Source organism: Temnothorax nylanderi, unplaced genomic scaffold (genome assembly GCF_030848795.1).
Source record: "Temnothorax nylanderi isolate EJ_2023f unplaced genomic scaffold, tnyl_v1.0 TNYL_tig0403_pilon, whole genome shotgun sequence".
Lineage (NCBI taxonomy): Eukaryota > Metazoa > Arthropoda > Insecta > Hymenoptera > Formicidae > Temnothorax > Temnothorax nylanderi.
Window position 1 is genome coordinate 165,321 of NW_027249465.1, and position 6,358 is coordinate 171,678.

At 29.3% G+C, this 6,358-nt stretch overlaps 1 long non-coding RNA gene across 2 annotated transcripts; it reads right to left on the bottom strand.

Moving 5' to 3' along the window:
- Positions 1–1,327: 1,327 nt before the first annotated feature.
- LOC139782308 (uncharacterized) lies at positions 1,328–6,295 on the bottom strand. 2 transcript variants are annotated; one of them, XR_011720848.1, is made up of 3 exons: positions 6,205–6,295; positions 5,927–6,114; positions 1,328–5,000 (listed from the first exon to the last, which is right to left on the bottom strand). It is a non-coding gene; the product is annotated as an uncharacterized lncRNA (long non-coding RNA). The 2 variants fall into 2 exon arrangements; XR_011720847.1 differs by having other exon boundaries at positions 5,927–6,295.
- Positions 6,296–6,358: the final 63 nt, after the last annotated feature.

Here is a 6,358-nt window from a genome sequence, read left to right on the forward strand (position 1 = left end):
TATAGCCAACATAAGAGTGCACATTTACTCAGAATTTGAAATAAATATTACATTACAATTCAAATAATGATTTATTAATTGGTTTAAAATTGATTAAAATAAAATAATTTCTTAAGAAAACGCATTATTTTAATTAGAAAGATATTTATTGATGAAGGATATTATATTCTTAAGTATAAAACACATTATTTTAATTAGAAGAATATTTATTATAAAGGACTTTTTTCACAAAACCTTAATTGCTACATTAATATTGTAATTTTTACTTATAAGCTACATACGTTTTCAAAATCTTCGAGTACTTTACCAATTGCAATTTCAGTTTCATTTACATCTTTTTCAACGTCAACATCACCCTGGTAACCATATCCGATAGAAAACGATTAAAAACGGCTATATCTGTATCGTTTTTAATCGTATCTTATCGGTTCTATCGTTGCATATTTAGAAGACAGATAAAACATTAATCGAATCGAATCGGTTTCTATCGTTTTAGGTCCGAATAAGAAAATAACTATACAAATTTTATAGTTATGAATCGTTTTCTATATGTACAATTATTGCCCGTCTGAATCAATCGTATATACACGATATAATATGTATCGTTATTTATGGTAATAATTTTACCGTATGCATTAATACGGATATATAAGAATAAAATGATAGACATATCTTATCGATATTTATACGACTTAACCGAACCGATACATCTATCGTTTCTTATCAGGTTTTTCCGACATACAACTTATCATCTTCTGTACGGCAGCAAATCGGTTCGTTTTCTATCGTATATTAATGATATAAATTGAATCGTTTGAAAACCTTCTACTTTGCATATGTTTTTATAAGGTTAAAACGATAGACATCTCGTCGATATTTATACGACTTAACCGAACCGACACATCTATCGTTTCTTATCAGGATTTTCCGACATACAACTTATCATCTTCTGTACGGCAGCTAATCGTTATCTATCGTATATCAACGATATTAACCGAATTGTTTAGAAGCAGCAGACGGAAAAAATTTCTATGAAAATCATATTTTGTGAATATATTCATAGAAATTTTTCGATTTTCATACATCTAATAATTCAGATATATGAAAAACTATAATGAATAACTACAATTTTTTATATTTTTTCACAGAAAGCTATGGATTTTTATGAAAAATTAAGTTGAATATACTAATTTCTACGCGTGCTGTTTTTACGCCAGAAGAGCTGAATTAATTTTGATACTTTTTTATAGAAAATTATGAAAAATAATTTTAACTATATGTTAGATAAACTTTCACGGAATTTTTAATAATAAATTAAACGCCAGTCTGTAATTAATCTTAATTTATTAGAAATATATTTTATATAATTGTACAAATATGAAGAATTATAAACAGATACATTTTGTTTTTTTAACTGATAATTAAAGTGATATATTAATATATAGTTATAATGTTTCAAATTGGTTCGGCATTGTACAAAGAAATTTGTCACATTCCATTTCGACGACCACAAGTTTACGTTTTATCAGCTGAATCGGAATTATTTTTTCATCTTGTGCTTCGCTAGTAACTTGTAACATATGATTTATTCTTAATTGATTATAGACCGCAGGCATGGTTGTCAGAACTTTACAAACGACAAAGCAACATTTATTTACAATAATAAAACTTAATATTTCGATAATTGTATCATCGTCTAATTGTACTACAGAATCGTTGGTTTTAATAGTTTTACTGTACGCTGCAGTGTGGAGCACAATTCCGCTAAATATGCACCTTTCATATACATGTACCTCTTTATTATTCATGAAATTCTTATAATAGTTACTATGACACTTTAACAAGCTATAATATTTATCCGCATTTTGTACTAATTTTGGAGCACCTGAAAATGTTGCACCATTCTCCGTCGTTACATCATTATTATTAATAAAATATTTATTTCTAGAAATAATTGATTTACAAAATACAGAGCATTTTTCAGAGATCTTCAAATTATTAATGTAGTTTTCATACGCAGCACGTCTCAAATATCTGTTAGCCATCTGCTCGTCTACACTCTTAGGGCTACTAACTTCTTGCTTCAATATGTATATGTTACTTTCGCAAGGAAAGGTCGAAGTCGCCCAAAGAGGCCCGGATTGCAATACTGAATGGCATAAATGCAGTGCGCTATGAATATTAAATGTCATCGCAGATCCCTTAGGAAAATTTACTTAAAAAAACTTAAAATAAACTAGAAAGTTTACCAAAGAAATTACTATTGATAAACTATTGATAAACTAGAAGTGATTTCGAACCAAACTTTAAGTATTTCTATAATATACTTTAAAGGTTACTTTAAGTTAACTCATGCAATTACTATTAATCACCCCAAAAAAAATATTCTGTCATTTAGTGGCTTCCGCTTGATTTTAGAGGATTTTCCTCTGAAATACGGTCTCAAGAAGATATTTTAAAATCTAGAGGAATATCCTCTAACCATGAGACACTAGACTTAAGATTGCAGTCCTCTTAATACTAGAGGACACTGATTTCCGATATTCACCCGGAATAAAAAAAAATTATTTATTTCGAAATTTTATTACTATTTTATAACTAAATTTGTTTCTTAAGATGCAGTCTATAATTATAAATATTTTCTCGTATTTGAAAAACACACTTACCTTGGTGGGATTCGAACTCGGGACCTCTGGATCGTGAGCCAACTGCCTTACGTGATAGACTACTTCTTAATTTGATGTAAGTGTTATATATAGTCTACATATGTCATAACCAGCAAATATATAATTTTTCAAAAATCATCTTAAGAAACAAATTCAGTTTAAAAAGAGTAATAAAATTTTGAATTGGATATATATGGTATAATATTTCTTAATGTCTCGTGTGGTGCAAGTGTGGTGAAAAAGGGAACTTGTCTTTTTAAGTATACTGTTGAAACAACACGCATAAGTTAAAATCAGCTTTAAGTATTACCTTTATAAAAAGTAAAGTTAAAGTATATTTATAAGTATTACGTTTGTTAAAAGTAAATTTAAAGTATATTTGCGACTTGCTTATAAAGTTTTTATTGAGGTTAATAACTTAAAGAAAACTTTACGTTCGGCTGTCAGTATACTATTAGTATACTATTATTACGGCTAGTCTTTATAATACTTTAAAATACTTTAAGTAACTTTAAAGAACTTTAAGTAAATTTTCCTAAGGGGACTTACCATAATAAATTTGGCACTCTTCAACAAACTTAAATAAATCAATTTCACATACTTTAAAATCATTTTCAGAAATTGTTGGTTGCAAAAGAATGTGTATACTACGGACAAAAAGTAAAAAAGACTCGAGTAGCTCAGGTTTTAAAATACCCTTTAAGCAAGGAAAACTGTAAAATAAAAGCCAAGACCGCCATTCTGCAGCCTTCCATTGACGTCGGTCATTTAAAGATCGGGGGGAACGATATATTGATTGCGGTGGCTTAATATTTAGTAACCGCTCATTTATTTCTTTTCTTTCCGATGGTTTTAGGTAGTATGACGTACCTGGAGTAGTCCACAGTTCCCATATTTGACGTGCTACGCCTAAAATCATGCCGTGCACATAGTCTATTGGTAAACCCCATATGCAATCAAAATACGGCAAATCGGCTATAACCATCGTTCCTTTTACACCTTCGATTGCCATTCCTTTTTCAATGCTTTGTTTAACATTTTCAAAATGACTTTCGTTAGTTCGCAGAAGTTCGTCTTTATGAAGATTTAATGGATAACGCATTGAACCTTTTATATGTTCTCCACGTGCGTAGCACCAAGAACATCCCCAATATCCATTAAATTGTATGCGATTCTGTATGATAGGTCTCGCAACCGTATCTACTGCAGCACATATCGGAATCAATGTGATTCTTAGTTTTCTACCTTCTGCATCAATGACACTGAGCCCTTTGTTACTTAATTCATTTGCTTGTTGAACAAAGTATGTCATAAATAAATTCATTAACTTAGGTGTAGGTTCTGATTTAAGTATACATAAGGCAGCTAAGATCAAATTTGTATATCTTAACTTTAGCGGTAATTCATTAATCGAAATTTGCAAAGGCCAAAAACTTCTCTTCGAGCTCTTGAAAAGTGGTGCTCCATCTGTACTTAGATTATAACTTAAGATCAAAGAAGTTCCTTCACTATTAGATTTTGCGCGATTAATATTATTGGTATACAACTTTCCATCATGTATATCGCATATTGGGAAATTATCGCGTTTCATTGATTTTATTGCACTAGTTTTGTTTATTAATTCTTTCAGAACATCTTTTTTGTTCAGTAATGTTTGAATTTGATGCTTAATATCAATTTTTAGAAAGCGATTTTCGGATTTAAGACTAACCAAATTGTCCTGCTCACAATTACGACAAATAATATTTTGTTTTACTACTTCTTTCTTTGGAAGAGGTTCTAACAGAGGTTCATAACATTTGAAGCAATAAAAAATGTATGAAATTATTTTATTTGGTAATATTGGTAAGTTCTGCGATAACGTCTTACGATCTATTTTTAAACTATTAAATCTTGGACCAGCTAACAATTTAAGCAAATTAAGTATAGCATATTCTGCTTCCTTAGAAAAGTGATAACGCATAGATAGCCCTACAACCATGCAATAAACTTCCTACACTTGTACGCCACTTTCTAAAAACATAATGTTCCTGTTATTTTCGAAATAATCGTATTTATCGTCTTCAGTCAAAAAATGGTCGTTGTCGGTTGCAGATATGCTATCATCTGTATGACTTAAATCATCTTCACTTGTAAACGAATCTGCAGTATTTTCAATGGAAGACTCATCTCCTGTTACACTCATTTCTTTACCTTCAAGAATACTGTTATATTTCCCTGTCTCTTCTGTCGTATCTTCTTCGGAGCAATAATGTACATTTTGTACATGTAGCGTAGATGTATCTACTTCTTCTTCTTGCGTACTTTCCGCGCTTTCTTCAGTTCTTACATTATCTATTGAAGAAGAGAAAATTTCGAATTTAGGAATATTAAAATGATAATAAAATATAAATACACAGAAATAAAACCCCTTCTGACGGAAATTTTTGCTGAATTTTTATGAAATATCTCATACTTTTTCTGAAAACGATGATTTTTGAGAAATAAGAGAAAGAAGTAAAATTTCAATGAAATATGAGAAAATATATACATAATAAATATAATTTCAGAGATAATATGTTAAATTTCAATAAAATTTTGTAATTATTATGCAGAAAAATTTCAGAGAAATAAGCAAAAATATGAAAAAATAATTAAGTACCTATAATTTCAGACAAAGTAAGCAAAATTTCAGAGATAGTTTCGCACTATTTTACTCTGAAAAATGTCGATATTTCAAAGAAATTTCAGAAAAATAAGCAAAAATATGAGACAATAAGTAAAATTTGAGCAACAGTAAGAAAAAATTGTGGATTATCTTTAGACACTTCAAGAAATCTTAACGAAATTGTTAATTGTTTAAGAAAGAATACAAAAACAGATAAATTTACATATACTTAATGTTTCGTTGAAATCGAGATGTTTTAGTGACAAATTTATGCAAATATTATTATAGTTTCTATTAATATTATTGAAATTCCTATAGTTACTATGCCGTGATGTATCCATCGTCCATATTTTTACCACAATTTCAGTAATATCTACTAAATATTTGTCTCCATATATAAACATAAATTGATGCTGTGATCTGCATTATATCCAAAAAATTATTAACCTTATATTTAAAATTATATACACCTCAACTATCTTAAACCTATATCTAAAATTGGACAGATTAAAAATTCTTATTTGAATAAGTTTTCGTGTTGAATAAATTTTCATTTTGAGTTTTTCATTTAATGGAATTTTAGTAGAAATATATTACTTTTATATTCACGTACAATTTATTAATGACTTCCTAGCACCCGAAGCCACCGCTGTCCAACGTTGATTAGTAACATTGCTTGCGTGCAACTGTGTATAATTGGGTTCTAAATAAGATTTTCTGTGTCTCTTCATTGGACGTTCATTGTGTTCATCCTCCATTTTCTTGGCTGATGAATTTGGAATCTATATAATAACAAAATACCTGCACAAAAATATATATAATGAAATTAGGTTAATCATCATGCTGTTAGGGAGTCAGGAGGCCTAGTCAAATATGTAATATATAACTTACCTGGGCATTCCAATTTGAACAATAAAGTTAATAACTTGCAAATACAATATCATAGTACGTTATAGCGTTAACGGTTAACGGTGAATAAAGGATCGAGCCTGTGATTGTGTCTAAGTTAAGTGCGAGAGAGAACCACGTTTTATAAGGAAAGAAA